The sequence below is a fragment of the Haliaeetus albicilla genome, chromosome 24, assembly GCF_947461875.1.
Source record: "Haliaeetus albicilla chromosome 24, bHalAlb1.1, whole genome shotgun sequence".
Classification (NCBI taxonomy): Eukaryota; Metazoa; Chordata; class Aves; order Accipitriformes; family Accipitridae; genus Haliaeetus; species Haliaeetus albicilla.
The window spans coordinates 1,399,257-1,417,538 of NC_091506.1; positions in this window are offsets into that span (position 1 = coordinate 1,399,257).

Here is an 18,282-nt window from a genome sequence, read left to right on the forward strand (position 1 = left end):
GGAAGGAGCGGCAGAGACAAGGTGTGATGAGCTGATGCCAACCCCCACTCCCCATCCCCCTGTGCTGCTGGGGGGGGAGGAGGTAGAGAATTTGGGAGTGGAGTTGAGCCCGGGATAGAAAGGGGGGTGGGGGGAAGGTGTTCTTAAGATTTAGTTTTTATTTCTCATTATCCTACTCTGATTTGATTGGTAATAAATTAAACTAATCTCCCCAAGTTGAGTCTGTTTTGCTCACGACAGTAATTGGTGAGTGATCTCTCCCTGTCCTTATCTCGACCCATGAGCCTTTTGTTATATTTTTCTCTCCCCGTCGAGCTGAGATGGGCAGTGATAGAGCAGCTTTGGTGGGCACCTGGCATCGAGCCAGGGTCGACCCACCACAGCATCTTAAATGTAAAGGCTTTTGTAGTTGTTTCATGAGCGAGGGGCAGCAAGCAGCTGAAGGGATTTTCCTGGCAGATGACAAGCATTGCACAAGCATTCTGCTGCCTCGGGATTGTGCAACTGGTGTTTCTTGCTGGAAGTAACTCTTTTTATGAGGAATTACTCATATCCAGGGCTTTCCCTTCTGCACTTTTCATTGCCCACCAGTTCACTGTAACTCACATTTCCGTCAGTGACACGAACACCATAAGAGACTAATCTGTCACCTGGCTGTGAGTCAGCTTCTCATTTCCAGCTGGGTTTCTTTATGTAATCTATGGGTGAATGCGCATGTCAGTGTGGATTTTGCCATGTGTATGACACTGTTATTGAAGTTGAGTGTCTCGAACAAGCTAAACAAAACAATGAAAAATTGTTCCCCGAGATAATTTAATGCTGGAAAATATTTATGAGGTGTTATAATTTAAATCAAAACATTCACATGACAAAAAACTTTATATTGCTTTGCTGTTTTAATTAAATTATGCTCAGACAGCCACGCGTCATCTCTGGGATAAAATTGGTTGCTAACAGAATATTTTCAGCTCTCTGAGGAATAGAGCTATTTTACAACTGAAACGTTAGGAAACCTCTCTGTGAATTTATCAGATAATGAGTGCTTATTAGGCAGTAGTCAGGTCTGCTAAGGCTGGTGCTCTTATGCAATAGTTTGTGTCCCACTGGCACACTCTATTTAGCAGTATGTTAACCTGGGATCTTCCATGGCCCTGAAATGAGACAAATATAAACCTCTGAAAGGAGGTGATAAAAGGAACTTTGAGAAACTGGGAGAAGGGGGCAGAGGAAACCAAAGACAAGGCAGGCATTTTCTGTTGCTAACTTTAGAGCTTAGTATGCATTGGCCAAAAAGAAAGGAGTATAAGTGTGATTTTTTTTTTTTATTTTTTTTTTCAATGTACCACAGCACAGAAAATCATTAGTCATTAGGGATACCACAGCCTACATGTGTTAAAATTCCTTCCATGTTCAGCAGTAAAGAAAAAAATGAGATGTGGAGCTAAGATTGTGTATAAGGGCAGCTGAGCTTGTGCCTGGCGATAATCCATAGTCAGTGAAATCCATGTTCACTGGGGGCTGGTGAGTTTTGACAGCACTTCTGACGCACACAAAACCCCCCTCAATTTCTTGAACTTTAAGTAGTTTTCCCTCACCTGTATTTTTGATTCTGGAACCTAGGAGGAAAAATAATTGGATATATGGAGAAAATAGGAGTCTTCAAATGTAATGTTACCATAATGTACTCTGGCAGTTCAGGCAATGTGTTCATTTTTTAATCCTGAAGTATATGAATAAAGCATAGCAATACATTGCACAGTTTGCATGTACTGGAAATAGAGGCAGTCTCTGGGCAAAGAGCAAGTCAAAGGTGGTATCTATAAAGGCTATCCAAAGTTTTATCTTCTGCAGCGTCAGGCTATAACCTTCAATCACCTCTAAAATGTCTGGTAGCTTCTGGTGAGTGCAATGTTGTCTTTCTGATGTTTATTCCTTTTAAAGATTTAGTTCAGTGCTAGAGTTGATAAAGATACCTTATTTTATTGCCTGTTTGCAGGGACCTGTGCACAAAGAAGCTTTGCAGTAGGGGAGAGGCTGGGGCACCTTTACGGGAGGTGCTGGCAGCTCTCCTCCTGAGCGTGCCCTGCAGAAAGGGAAGGGAAAGGAAAGTCTGTGCCAGCCAGCTCTGCTCCAGTGTCTAGCCTGGTCATTAGGACTTTCTGCTGCAGCAAAACTGTATATATACTCTTTTATATATATGTGTGTTTTATGTGTGTGTATATATATAGAGAGTACTATTTAGTCTTTATTGCAGAGTGGACTTAAGGGATTTACATTAATTAAATTCAGATGAACGTAATTCGTTTCGAGTCCTTTTGTCTGCCACTTCTCTAGTTGCTACACAGAAGTACTGAGACGACAAAAAATGACTTCGCTAATAAGTTGCAATAAGTAAATGATGTTGTATCGATCTAAGCATTTGGAGCAGACTGAGCAACCAATATGTTCGTTACATTTCTTCCAGGCTACTTCCAAATAACACTTACTATTAAATTTGAAATGTGCATCTCCAGTACTGGATCAGCTATTAAATTATGCTCATGGATGTTAATACAGAAGGGCCTAAGGCTTGTCTTTATGCAGGCAGAAAAAGAGCACCAGTTAAGTGGCAAATGGGATGAAGAATATATTTTTATGGTACACTTAAAATTTATTCCATTTTAAGATATGTAGCTGTTTAAGAAGGGAGATTTTTTTAAAATTCTGACCTTTCTGTGTGTAGGTAAGCATCTTTGGGGTTTTTTTGGTGGTTTTTTTTTTCCCTTTACCCTAAGAATCATGATTGTTGGCTCTTTTTTCCCCTCCAAGTTTCCAGCAGATTAATGGCTTGTGCTCTTGAAAGAGGCGTGATGAGATTTCAGGGAGTTAGGGGACCAACCTGATGAGCTCATCTGTTTCGGTCAGCAGCAGGCAGAGACGACACTGCTGAGCTTGGGCTGTGCTGCTTGTCCAGCGGTGCTTCCCCTCCACTTCCATAACAGCTGATGGATGTGGGAGAAGAGGCCTATAGCTCTCGTGTTTCCACTCTAGATAGATAGCAGAACAAGATATTCATAGCATAAATTACTGAAAACAGAGCAAGGACACCAGCCCTTGCAGCCTCTGTCTAAATGTCTGTGGCAGCGAGAGAAGTGTCGTGCAAAATGACAAGTGTGAGAGGTTCTTGCAAATTCAAAGGAGTTGTGTGAGATGTTACATGGGTTTGGCCAAGGGTGCTGCTGCTTTTCCCTGTCTGTCAGAAAGGAGAGGTGATGCAGGCAAAAAGATTCATTTTTACTTGGCACAGAATGGGAAGTTTCGTTGCATTGTCTATGCAAGAATGGTAGAATTTCACCTGAAGCTGTAAAAGAAACCTATTGCAGTATTTGAAGAGAGGCAACATTTGAGGAAATACTGTATGTCCAACCTGAATGTCCATTCTGGTCTTAAACCTTTGATGAGAGAAACTGCCCAAGTCCCTGGTTCTCCATTCTCATAGCAGTTTTACCCCATTACCTGTTTTTTCATCATTGTGGTGTGTTGAGAGGGGGGGGTCTTGTTCTCCCCTGCTCTCCTCCCACTGCCACTCTTCTAAAAGTATCTCAGTCTTTCTGCAGATTTAGTCCAAGGCAGAGGATTATGTGGGATAATTACAGGATGATGTATTTTAAATACTGTTTAAGTACTGAGCAGTATTTAGTAGTGACCAAAACTGATCAAATGCAGCAGGAACCTGAAGGAACTGAAGGTCACCTTTAAAACATTTTCTAGCCTTTAATTCCAGAGGGGAGAAAATAAGGATTTGACCCTCTGTTCTGGAGGCACATTTGAAAAGTTTTACTCAAAATGTGCTCAACTTCAGGTACGTTATTTTAGCAGCCAGTGGTATATAGCTGCGTACGTGAAAGTCAAGCTTAATTATAGCCAGTTTTCACTGTTTTTAAAGTTCCTAGGAATCTTGTGATAGACTCCAATGCTATCTACAATCAAGAAAATCGTATTTACAGGTAGAAACAAAACTCCTGTTGTTTTTCAGTCTGCAGAAAACCTAATACTACTTTCTCTCCTCAAGCAATTTCCCTGCAATTGCTGTAGAAACCCACCTGACATACAAATGAAGCTATAATTGCAATAATATGCTTTAGGACATAACTTACTGTGCAATAACTCATGCTCAGGTGTTTTTCAGCCAGAATTTCAGCTTTGTTTAGTATGTCAGCCATGGTCATATCACATGATGACAGTTTGCTTGGGAGATTGTCATAAGAGAGTGTCAAAAGCCTTCCTAAAGCCAGTGCTTTACTCCATGTCTTGGCTGAGGTTTGCTTCAGGATGAAAGACCAGGTACATAAAGCCATGGCTGACCTGATCTGGTGTTGGTGGTAGTTGTGAAAAATGAAGCTTTTGTACAAACAGCATAGGAAAAAAAATAAATCTGTAATATTTCCCATACTTATTTTATATCTCTTGGTGTTCATTAATGAGAGATGCAAGCACAGGACACTTCTGGTGGAAGTAAGTATCTTGTGCTGATGCTAATCAGTTAATGGGAGAGTACAGCTTCATGGAGGCTTTGTGAGGCTCTCTGGCAGAGGAATAGCTATCTGACAGAGATACAAATCTACCTGGAAATAAGCAGAAAAACGGCACTGAGAGAAGATCAATACTGAAGCAAGAAACTTGCAGAACTCTTACCGAAGTATTAAGATTTGTGCAGAGACAGCAAAGAGAGGGTTAGGGGTAGAGCGTGATTGCACCTGATAGGGCTTTCAGAGGGACGAGGAAGCTTTCACCCTGATAAAGGCTGCCCAGAGAGACACAGGGGGAGGACAGAAGCAGATCTGACCGACGGGCGATGCATGGGGGGCTGCTCTGGCCGCTGCTGTGCAGGGGCTGGGTAAGCTCCTCTGTCGATGTGTGATCATCCTGCATTTTGGTAAATCAGGAGTCAGTAAAGATGGAGGCGTGAATTCGGAGTGCGAACAGAGTCCAAGCATCCTGACTTTCAGGAATTGATAAGGATCGAGCATTATCCGTTTCAGTTAGCTCTCCCTTTATGACTACATTTACTTTACTTTTAATAGTGCATTAAAACATTGTGTTGAAAATGCACTATCCAGAGTTACTGCCAGGTATTCTGGTATTTCTTATTTTGAATATGACAAATACCAGATCATATAAAAATAGGAAAAGGGTGAGCGCTAGTATTTATAGCATTTGTCCTGGTTTCATCTGGGATGTAGTTAGCTGTCTTCCTAGTAGCTGGTACAGTGCTATGTTTTGAGTTCAGTATGTGAAGAATGTTGATAACACTGATGTTTTCAGTTGTTGCTCAGTAGTGTTTAGACTACAGTCAAGGATTTTTCAGCTTCTCATGCCCAGCCAGGGCACCTGACCCAAACTGGCCAACAGTGTATTCCATACCATGTGACGTCCCATCTAGTTTAGGAACTGGGAAGTGGGGGGCAGGGTTTTTTCGCCGCTTGGGGACTGGCTGGGTGTCGGTCGGCGGGTGGTGAGCGATTGCCCTGTGCATCATTTGTACATTTCAATCCTTTTATTACTACTGTTGTCATTTTATTAGTGTTATCATTATCATTATTAGTCTTTTCTTTTCTGTTCTATTAAATCGTTCTTATCTCAACCCAGGAGTTTTACTTCTTTTCCTGATTTTCTCCCCCATCCCACTGGATGGGGGGGAGTGAGTGAGCGGCTGCGTGGTGCTTAGTTGCTGGCTGGGGTTAAACCACGACAGTCCTTTTTGGCGCCCAACGTGGGGCACAAAGGGTTGAGATAACGACAAACCTGACCAGAGCTTGTTAAAACAAATTTGTCCTAAGCATTCATTATGTTGATTTATGCATTCTTAGAGTTGTTGCTCTGGTTTTTAAGGCTCTGTTATGTATCACCTCGCTTGCTGTATGTAGTTCCTCTTCTACTGCTTATCATCCGTGGGAGGTGGATTAAGGTTTTCGCTTTGATGTATGGTATAACTCTGGTTTATGGTATGATAAAGTCATCAGCTGTGGGATTAATCCGGTATTTGCACTTAGCATTGTCACCTTTATACTGCGGGAGCCATCTGTGGGAAACTATTAATAATTATACCATTTACCTTTCCTCCATGGAAAACCAGTCTGTGGGTGGGGTACCTTTCTTCCCCTCTCCTTTCTCCTTCGGTCCAGTTACAATGGTGTTTGAGAATTTTGAAAAATTTGAATACTCCTGGAATGTTGGGACTAGCACGGTCCTAGCCCTACTGCTAGGAATTAGCATACTTCTGAATGTGGTTCAGCTCTCGTTTAAGGTTAAACAGCTATTTAAGAAGATCACCCAGAGATGTGCCCCAAGGCTGGATAATTATGAGTGGCAGGGTGTGTGGGGTAGTATGGGCAAATACCTAGAAAAGTGGGCACCTCCGATGTTTTGGAAATTCACCCCTGAACAAGTGCAGGATCCAGAAGAACTAGTAAAATATTTGGAAAAGGTATGCTGTCACCCCGGCAGCTCCAGAGAGATACAAATCACTGCAACGTGCTGGGGCCTGGCCCATGCCTATCGAGCCCTGTTTGACACCACTCAGTACCCTCAAGGGGAAGAGAAAGTCTCTGGACCTAACAACAAAATGGTGAGCACCGCGGCCACCCAAACCTTGGCAACGGGCGCTGCGGCCCCTCCAGCCCCGGCAAGGAGCATTGCAGGCACCCAGACCTTGGCGACAGGCACCGTGACCCCTCCAGCCCCGGCGACGAGAACTCGGGCTACCCAAACCTCAACAACAGGCACTGCAGCCCCTCCAGCCCCGGCAATGAGTACAGCAGCCACCCAAACCTCAGCAATGGGCACTGCAGTCCCTCCAGCCCCAGCGACGAGCACTGCTGCTACCCAAACCTCGGTGACAGACACTGCGGTTATCCAAAACCCAGTGAGCGATACTGCAACTGAACCAGCGGACCAACCTGCACCAGCATCAGTTGCCCCCGTACAGAAAAAGAAATATACAAAAAAATCAGTTCGCTTAGCGAAGGATGAAGATGAACCAGGGTCATCACGGGAACCGGAGGAAGAGGCAGAACCAGAGGTAATAACCCGGTCCCTATCCTTGAGTGAGCTGCGGGATCTGCGAAAAGACTTTGGCCGACGCATAGGTGAGCATATTATCACCTGGCTCCTCCGATGCTGGGACAATGGGGCTAATAGCTTGGAATTAGAAGGTAGGGAAGCCAAGCAGCTGGGATCGCTTGCCAGGGAAGGTGGCATTGACAAGGCAATTGGAAGAGGGACACAAGCCATCAGCCTCTGGAGGCGACTCCTGTCAAGTGTGAAGGAAAGGTACCCCTTTAAGGAAGATGTTATATGTCAATCAAGCAAGTGGACCACCATGGAAAAAGGTATTCAATATCTGAGGGAATTAGCTGTGCTAGAGACGATCCATCATGACCCGGACAACCCACAATTACCCAAAGATCCAGACGAAGTCCAATGCACACGACCCATGTGGCGGAAGTTTGTACGGAGCGCACCATCATCCTATGCCAACGCATTGGCAATAATGGCCTGGAAGGATGAAGAGGCACCGACAGTGGAGGAAGTGGCTCGCCAACTCCGTCAATACGAAGAAAATCTCTCTTCCTCCCTACAAGCCTGCATTGCAGCTGTGGAGAAGCTGTCCGAGGATGTCCAACAAATCAAAGAGGATATGTCCTACTCCACACGTGTAAGGACCAATGTCTCAGCTATTAGGAGTGAGCGCTCCTCTTCCCAAGAGAGAGAATATAGAAGGTACACACCGCGAGGTGCCCTGTGGTTTTACCTATGTGATCAGGGAGAGGACATGAGGAAATGGGACGGAAAACCTACCTCGGTCCTAAATGCACGGGTACGTGAACTGCGAGGAAAAACCACCACAAAAGGGGATTCTACCAGGAAAAATGCCGCTCCAGTTTCCAAACAGAGTAGAAGGGCTGATTTCATTTCTGATCCTCTTGAAGGGACCTCTGAGCCAATTTTACGAGAAGTGAATACTGAATACTCTAACCAGAATTAGAGGGGCCCTGCCTCCAGCCAGGTGGAGGAAAGGGATAACTGGGTCTATTGGACTGTGTGGATTCGATGGCCTGGCACGTCAGACCCACAGGAGTATAAGGCTCTAGTAGACACCGGCGCACAGTGCACCCTAATGCCATCAAGTTATAAAGGGACAGAATCCATTTGTATTTCTGGTGTGACAGGGGGATCCCAAGAATTAACTGTATTGGAAGCTGAAGTAAGCCTAACTGGAAATGAATGGCAGAAACACCCCATTGTGACTGGTCCAGAGGCTCCGTGTATCCTTGGCATAGACTATCTCAGGAGGGGGTATTTTAAGGACCCGAAGGGGTATCGATGGGCTTTTGGTATAGCTGCCTTGGAGACGGAGGGCACTGAACAGCTGTCTACCCTGCCTGGTCTCTCTCAAGATCCTTCGATTGTGGGGTTGCTCAAGGTTGAAGAACAACAAGTGCCAATTGCTACCACGACGGTGCACCGGCGGCAATATCGCACCAACCGAGACTCTCTGATTCCCATCCACAAGTTGATTCGCCAACTGGAGAGCCAAGGAGTGATCAGCAAAACCCGCTCACCCTTTAATAGTCCCATATGGCCAGTGCGGAAGTCTAATGGGGAGTGGAGACTAACAGTTGACTATCGCGGCCTGAATGAAGTTACACCACCGCTGAGTGCTGCCGTTCCAGATATGCTAGAACTTCAATATGAGCTAGAGTCAAAGGCAGCCAAGTGGTATGCCACAATTGACATTGCTAATGCGTTTTTCTCAATCCCTCTAGCAGCAGAGTGTCGTCCACAATTTGCCTTTACTTGGAGAGGTGTCCAGTACACTTGGAATCGATTGCCCCAGGGGTGGAAACACAGCCCCACCATTTGCCATGGACTAATCCAGACTGCACTGGAAAAAGGTGAAGCTCCGGAACACCTGCAATACATTGATGACATCATCGTATGGGGCAACACAGCAGAAGAAGTCTTTGAGAAAGGGAAGAAAATAATCCAAATCCTTCTGAAAGCCGGTTTTGCCATAAAAGAAAGTAAGGTCAAGGGACCTGCACAGGAGATCCAGTTTTTGGGAATAAAATGGCAAGATGGACGTCGTCAGATCCCAATGGATGTGATTAATAAAATAGCAGCTATGTCTCCCCCGACTAATAAAAAGGACACACAGGCCTTCTTAGGTGTCGTGGGGTTTTGGAGAATGCATATTCCAAATTACAGTTTGATTGTAAGCCCTCTCTATCAAGTGACCCGGAAGAAGAATGATTTTAAATGGGGCCCTGAACAACAACAAGCCTTTGAACAAATTAAACGGGAGATTGTTCATGCCGTAGCCCTTGGACCAGTCCGGACAGGACAAGATGTTAAAAATGTGCTCTATACTGCAGCTGGGGAGAATGGCCCTACCTGGAGCCTCTGGCAGAAAGCACCTGGGGAGACCCGGGGCCGACCCCTGGGGTTTTGGAGTCGAGGATATCGAGGATCCGAGGCTCGCTATACTCCAACTGAAAAAGAGATATTGGCAGCGTATGAAGGAGTTCGAGCTGCCTCAGAAGTGGTTGGTACTGAGACACAGCTCCTCTTAGCACCCCGACTACCAGTGCTGGGCTGGATGTTCAAAGGGAGGGTCTCCTCTACACATCACGCGACTGACGCCACGTGGAGTAAGTGGATCGCACTGATCACACAACGGGCTCGCATAGGAAACCCCAGTCGCCCAGGAATTTTAGAAGTAATCACGGACTGGCCAGAAGGCAAAGATTTTGGAATGTCACCAGAGGAGGAGGTGGCACGTGCTGAAGAAGCCCCGCTGTATAATAAACTGCCAGAGAATGAGAGGCAATATGCCCTGTTCACTGACGGATCCTGTCGCATTGTGGGAAAGCATCGAAGGTGGAAAGCTGCTGTATGGAGTCCTACACGACAAGTTGCAGAAACTGCTGAAGGAGAGGGTGAATCGAGTCAGTTTGCAGAGGTGAAAGCCATCCAGCTAGCGTTAGATATTGCTGAAAGAGAAAAGTGGCCAGTGCTCTATCTCTATACTGACTCATGGATGGTGGCAAATGCCCTGTGGGGGTGGTTACAGCAATGGAAGCAGAGCAACTGGCAGCGCAGAGGTAAACCCATTTGGGCTGCCACGCTGTGGCAAGATATTGCGTCCCGGCTAGAGAATCTGGTTGTAAAAGTACGTCATGTAGATGCTCACGTACCCAAGGGTCGGGCCACTGAAGAACATCGAAACAACGAACAGGTGGATCAGGCTGCCAAGATTGAAGTGTCTCAGGTGGACCTGGACTGGCAACATAAGGGTGAGCTATTTATGGCTCGATGGGCCCATGATACTTCAGGCCATCAGGGAAGAGATGCAACATATAGATGGGCTCGAGATCGAGGGGTGGACCTGACCATGGACACTATCGCGCAGGTTATCCATGAATGTGAAACATGTGCTGCAATTAAGCAAGCCAAGCGGTTAAAGCCCCTGTGGTATGGAGGGCGATGGCTGAAATATAAATTTGGGGAAGCCTGGCAGATTGACTATATCACACTCCCACAAACTCGCCAAGGCAAGCGCTATGTGCTTACAATGGTGGAAGCAACCACCGGATGGCTGGAAACATATTCTGTACCCCATGCCACTGCCCGGAACACTATCCTGGGCCTTGAGAAGCAGGTCTTGTGGCGACATGGCACCCCAGAAAGAATTGAGTCAGACAATGGGACTCATTTCCGAAACAACCTCATAGACACCTGGGCCAAAGAGCACGGCATTGAGTGGGTGTATCATATCCCCTATCATGCACCAGCCTCTGGGAAAATTGAGCGATACAATGGACTGTTAAAGACTACATTGAGAGCAATGGGGGGCGGAACTTTCAAACATTGGGATACACATTTAGCAAAAGCCACCTGGTTAGTCAACACCAGAGGATCTGCCAATCGGAGTGGCCCTGCCCAATCAGAATTTTTACATACTGTAGAAGGGGATAAAGTCCCTGTAGTGCACATGAAGAACATGTTAGGGAAAACAGTCTGGGTTACTCCTGCCTCAGGCAAAGGTAAACCCATTCGTGGGATTGCTTTTGCTCAAGGGCCTGGGTGCACTTGGTGGGTGATGCGAAAAGATGGGGAAGTCCGATGTGTGCCTCAAGGGGATTTGATTTTAGGTGAAAATAGCCAGAATTAAACTGTATGATATTAGTTGCTATATAATCCTGCTACTGTATGTTATCATTACTATAATTGTTATATGCTATATCCATAGTACTATAGTAAGAATCACTTGGATCAAGCAAGAAAGAACTGTGATAAAACTGAGCAAAGCGCAGTAGAGGTGGATCCAGAACTGACTCCAGCATGCAACAATCCAACGGTGCACACCATCCTCCTGCTGCGTCAAATGTCATCTGCTCGTCACACCGCACTGAAGCCCAATTCTGCTCTACCGACTGAGAGGACTTTGCACCATCCCTCCTGCTCAGACAGACTGGTATGACAGATGGAGCCCAGAGTCAGAAACTAAATGAACTCAACAAACATTTTATGAACATAAAGAACTAAAGAACTGATATCTCTGTGTGTGTATACTTATATATATATATATATCATTGTTCATATGTCTCAAAGGGATGGAAAGGTGGTGATGATTGATCAGAATGTAACTAAAGGTATGGGAACTGAGCATGACGTCAATGGTATAGAATAAGGGGTGGATACTGTCCTGGTTTCATCTGGGATGTAGTTAGCTGTCTTCCTAGTAGCTGGTACAGTGCTATGTTTTGAGTTCAGTATGTGAAGAATGTTGATAACACTGATGTTTTCAGTTGTTGCTCAGTAGTGTTTAGACTAGAGTCAAGGATTTTTCAGCTTCTCATGCCCAGCCAGGGCACCTGACCCAAACTGGCCAACAGTGTATTCCATACCATGTGATGTCCCATCTAGTTTAGGAACTGGGAAGTGGGGGGCAGGGTTTTTTCGCCGCTTGGGGACTGGCTGGGTGTCGGTCGGCGGGTGGTGAGCGATTGCCCTGTGCATCATTTGTACGTTTCAATCCTTTTATTACTACTGTTGTCATTTTATTAGTGTTATCATTATCATTATTAGTCTTTTCTTTTCTGTTCTATTAAATCGTTCTTATCTCAACCCAGGAGTTTTACTTCTTTTCCTGATTTTCTCCCCCATCCCACTGGATGGGGGGGAGTGAGTGAGCGGCTGCGTGGTGCTTAGTTGCTGGCTGGGGTTAAACCACGACAGCATTACATGATAGCTTCTGTCTGGTATGAAAATTGCATTTCCACTTCCACTAATATTGAAGGAATATTCTGCTTTTTATTTTAACCCCTTACTACCAAAGACTTGAGCATTGAGCAGATTGAGCTATAGTGCCTTGAGCTCTAAACCCAGTATTTTTTCCCCTGTGCAGTACCCTACCAATGCTGCTTCATCACAGCAATGTTTTACGGTTGTTGGTCTGCATTTTTTTAGCGCATGAACATTTGGACTGTCGTACCATCTGTATAGTGCACAGTGAAATCTGAATGTGCATGTAAAATCCATTGCTGAGCCACTTTAACACCAGTGTTTCTGTGTAACTGTCTAGCACCTCTTAAAATGGAGTGTTTTTTTAGAACGTCTTACCTCTTTACTTTCTATTAAAGAAATGGCTGGCGGCCGTGTTTCACCCAGCCTTTGTTTTGCTGGGCACGAACATGGCAGGAACATGGCAGAAGGACCTCTTACCTGGCGACTTCACACCTGCCTGCACTTCTGGGGTCGCTCTGCTTTCGCTGGGCTGCGTTGCACCTAGATTTACGGGCTCGGCTGCCCGGCAGAGTGAGTGTGTTCTGTTAACTTTCAGATACAGCCTCTACATTAGTCCGAAAAAGGAAAGCCCGAGCTGAAACATCAATACAATCTGAGGAATGTCGATACCTGTCGGGGAGGAGGGCTCCAAATGCTTTGGAGCTGTCTTTGGGCATTACGGTTATCCATTGCTGAAGCTTTCAAGTGACCTTCATCATTCCCAGCCTTCATTAAATATTAAAAGGTTAAAAGAACGCAGGCAGCAGGTTTGAACTAGTTCCTGGTGAATCTCTGCTCCCACTGAAATAAATAGTCTCCGCTGGTTTAGTGCGTGTTTCATGTTGTGCAAAAAAAAGACAAACGCTTAGCCTGGGTGCACGCCGCTGTGGGCACTGTTACTTGTGTGACCACCAGCTGGGTAATGCCTGTGGTGAGCGTGCTTGTGCCTCCTTTTTCCATTCCCACTCCTCTGTCCCGTGTAACCACAGTGAATAAGTCTTCCCCGACGTGGAGAGGCACTCTGGTTAGCGCCGTGCATTTCCCACCCTGCTCCTGGAAGTCCGCATTGCTTCAGGCTGCTGCAGCCAGCGTGGGGATGCGGAGAGACGATGCCGTAAACGCCAGGGAATGGCAATCAGCAGCCCTTCTCTCTGCAGAGCCCGTCCGAAGCGTGGTGGAGAAACTAGGCTGTTATTAAATAATGCTTTGTGGCTGATTATAATGACAGAAACTATACTTGCAGTCTCTAGGTGGATCTGATCATCAGTCATCTCCATTTATTAAGTTGCTAAGAGAGAAGAGAGCAAGAGTGCATTTAGTTCTTTCCATTTATAAGCCCAATTACCAAACCGTTTCTGCCCAAGCACAATGCTTGTCAAGCTTAAGTGAGAATAAATATTGCAGGAAGAAACAGAAGATGGCCGGTGACGAAAAATATCAGCCCACTAGCAAGGCTGAGTTAAAGAGCTGGCAGGTGGAAATTCTGCATGTGCGTTGTTAAAGGCAGGGGAGGTTTTACCAGGCACCAGCCCTCGGCACCCAACAGCATCTTCCTCCGTGACGGCCGTGGTGCCCCTCGGTGTCATGGGGGGGCATGGGGCTCCCCCTCCTGTCTGCGCACTCCCCTCCGCCCAGGGTGCTCGGTGAATTAAGTTCAAAGCTTATCACCTGAGTTTTGAAGGTGTTTAGGTATCTCTTTGTCCCTCTTCGAGAGGTAAAATAGTCCAGGTCCAGCGTACCCAAGCCGTCCTCTAATGTGTCCAGACGAACGCACCAGTTGTCAGTCCTTCTCTCTCTTTTTTTTTTTTTTCACCGCAGTTTGCCATTTATTTAAATTTTGAAAACATAGGTTGTGTTTTGACGTTAATACTTTGAGATTGTTTGGGTGGTGCAGACAAGAAAAGAAAGGAGAGAATGAAATGAGTAGCGTTTTAGTTAATCCTGATTTCTGATTAAGTGATCAAGTAGGTTGGATGGCAGAGATGGGTAGGTACAGACCTGCTCTGTATGGGAAGATGGGATTTAGCAGCCACAGCAGGTGATGTAGGTTTAGACATGATGCTAGTCATTGCGCTAATGAGAGGGAAGTGCACTTCCACGTCCCCTGGTACATCTGTGCTTAGCGCAGCAGATGTGATTTTGGGAGCTGCAGTCTTTCATCATTCCAGCTCTGCTATGCTCGTCCAGAGGACAATAGAAATCAGCTAAAATACAGATGCATGACTGCAGAGCAAACCCCAGAACCTGACATGGGTGGCTGTGGTGTTCCCACTCTGCGTTTCGGTGTGAAAACACAGGCGGGTGGGCAGCGGCTCTGGCCCCTTCCTCGGCTCTCGGCACATCCCTGGGCTCCCCCCGTTCACTGGCGTTGGACCAGTAAGTGCAGAGGTACAGTTACTGCTGACACTTGCTAAAGGCAAGCATTCAGCTGCTTGAATGCATTAGGAAAATCGGCCATTAAAAAGAGGGCTAATTATTCAGGAAAATATGTTGTGTAATTTGACATGGATTGTTCTGCTCTCCTTTTCTGAGCAGGGCTTGGGAAGAGGTGAGGCCATTATAATTACAGATGTTTATATCTGGTCTTATTTATCTCTAGTGGTAAGACCACAAGCAGGTGGACTAGAAAATATTTCCCAATATTCTCTCCTCCTCTTCTTCCAAAAAAATTCCTGTGGAAAAAATCTGAGTTTAAGGTAATTTGTACTTCTCAGCTGCACCCTTTAAAATCCGTATATTGACAGTTAAAATCTATTTAAACAGGTTTAATCTTTATGTATACCCTTCCGGTGGTGGGTCAGAATTTGAGAGAGCTTTAAGTTGCAGAAGACAGATTGATGCATGAAAACCTTCACCGTTACAAACCTGTGCAGCTGCCCCGACCCCAGGGAAGCCGTGGGGATTTACACCCGCTCACCGTCCAGCCCAGGGCATGTTCAGGAGACCTCTGCCTTGGCCTTTCTCTTTATTAGTCATGTTTCAAGTCAGTGCTGCAAGTGATTATTGCATTTGTCTTTGTTTTTCATGTTCACTCTCTCTGGTGGCACTGTGTAGGCAATTAACAAATTTCCAGATAAAGATTTTATTTTTTTTTCCTCTTGGACAAGGGGCTAGGATGATTTAAAACTTTAATTAAGTTTCTGAATTCTATATATAATTAATGGCACCTTTCCCTTGCTCCTTACTCATGTCTAAAGCAACAAATGAGCTCCTTGCAGGAGCCTGTAACCAAGAGATTGCCGCGGTATGTTTCCCACTGTACACACTGGATACGGAGGAAGATCGTTGCTTTGGGGTCATTGTTTGAACTCTTCCTCCAAGTCTCAGAGCTTGCATCGGCACTGCAGGACCAGTGCAAAGGACCAGTGCTCAGCATAGGACAAACGGCAGGGAGAAAGGGACGACAGCTGAAAGGGAGAGTGAATGTTTCTGCAAAAAGTGCTGCAAAACCGTGTCCCCTCCTCCAGCCCACCCAGAACAAACCCCAACCCCATCAGCTCTGGCAGGCAGCTGTGGTCAGTGCCCGGTCCCTGCCCTCCCATCCACGGCCGGTGTTGGTGGGAGCCGGCAGAAGACCTGAAACAGTTAATGTACGCAGTGTTTGGATTTAAGCTCCTTACACATAGTATCTTACACAGATAAATCTAACTGCAGCCGTCATACCCCTACTTACCCAGGGCCAGTCATACCTAGAACTCGGGTCCGCTTCTCATTGCGTAACACCCCAATCACCGTAATTACTCAGTAGAGCCAAGATTAATGGGAACAGCAGCGCAGATTTACTAATAAAGAAATACTCGTTCATTTTCAGAGGGGTGCTGGGCTCATGCTCTCATTGCGTTGTCCCTGCTCCCTGGATTTCCCAGTGTGGGTCTGTGGCATGGCTGGGAAAAGCCCGTCCTTGCCCACTCTGGGAGCTGCTGCTGGGTTTAGAGCAGCTTGTTGTTTCCCTCGTGTGCGGGTACCCAGGGCTGCTTGGGGACTCTCTGCAGGGTTTGTGAAAATGCAGCAAGCAGAGATTCAACATGAGCGTGCTGCTTTGCAGGTGGAGGGCTGGTGTCTGGGGTCTCACTTTCAATGCGCATTCTAAGTATTCCAGCTCATATCAAATATCAAAATCTGCTGTTTGATTAAAGTAATACACTAAAATTGTTAAAACAATTGTCAGGATAGAATTTAAGGACACTTTTTCATTTGCTGTCATAATTGGATAACTGGATACAGTAACTGCCTTTCTAAAATGTTTAAGTATTTCCTTAGATTGAATATAGGTAAGAGCATCTGTAGGTAGTTGTGTGGTTGCTGTCTTGGGTAAAACACGCAGTCTGTCTTTCCTGGCTGGGTTCTGGTTGGAAAGGCTTGGGCACGGGATATCGGCCGTGGTCTGCAGAGCCCACGGTGAGGGACAGCAGTGCCAGCCAGGCTCCCGGGGAGGCACTGGTGAAACGGCAGAGGTCTGGGCTTCTCATGGATGTGTAGGGTCAGGTAGGACTATTTCTGCAGGTAAATACAAATGGCTGAAGACAAGTTTGCAGAAATGGCTCTGAATCAGAATTCACAGATGGAGATAGTTACCCTCTTTCTGTGTGCCACTGATTTCTTACTTCCCCTTCTTCTACAAAGTTGCTAGAAAATAAACTTTTTTTTTCCTCCCACATTTATACAAGAAATACTCAGAGTAAAAATAATAAATGGAGTAGAACAGAAAAATACAACAGGATTATTTGTATCCTCATAAGAAGCCTAGCAAAGCAAAGTAACAGGCAGGAAAATGTCACGAGTGGGAGAGATGGAGGCACAGTGAATATCCAGACCTTCTCCGTGGTTCAGCAGCTGTTTCTGTGTTATTAGTCCCAACCCTTCTGTATTTTCTCTCTTTCTCTCTCCCTCTGGTGCAGTATGAACAAAAGCAACTGTTATTGCCTTTTTATGAGGGAGTCAAACTCTCTGCAAAGAGTAAACAATTTTTCCATCAGTGGTGTTCACGGCTGATGACATACAATGCCAGTAAATAGTTATTTTGGTAATCTGATGGGTTGTTTCCTGGGGTTGGTGCTTTCTCCCATACCATTGCTCTCTGTTATTCTGCTCAGGAGTAATACCGTGTCGTCTCACAGCACTGCTGCAGCCGGTTGTGTATCACAGTCATGCTTGACACAGCTTGGGTGTGTGTGGTTCTCGGACTGCTTGGTGGTAGTAGTTCTAATAACCTGATAACCGTCTCCTGTGGAAGCCACAGACCCGAAGCAGATGTCTGTCGACAGCAATTGTATTACTGCTCGCGTAGCTCCAGTGGTGTGGTGGGCACTCTGCAGATGAGTCCCTTAACGAGGCTGCCGAATTGTAAGAGCTCGCAATCAGAATCTAATGCTTCTCTAGCATTTCATGACTTTGTAAATATTGATGATTGTGAAAAATACATATGGGAAGGGGAGCAGGAGGGGTAGCCGCCTGTGTATGGCAGTAGTAGTGTCAGGAAAACATCACCTCCTTTGCAGTTTCATTTCTCGAGGTGCTCGCTTACTGCTGCCTTCCCGAAATTGTAAGAGGACGACCCTTAAGATATGAACAGGCACATGGTACTGGGTGGGTCAAGATGAAAGTGTTTCCTTTGTGCTATGCATTATAAAATGTCCTTCTGCATTCATTTTAATTAGCATGCTTCAGACTGACTGCCACATTGCTTGGTATCAGAGAAAGAGCCACATTCAGACCACTAGAGATAGCATTGAGTAAGTCTGGGATAATCCTGTAATTCAGTGACGCTCATTGTGTTCCCTTGTACCTGACACTAAGCAGGACTCTCTGCCGCTGCTGGAGATGCCCACCTCTGGGGGGACAGTGCGAAAACAAGGTCTCACTTGCAGCGTATAATTAAAAACCACACAGCACTTTTCACACCATTACAGGTGTTAATTGGGGTGTTCTGGCCAAAGTCCAGCTGGCCGGTGG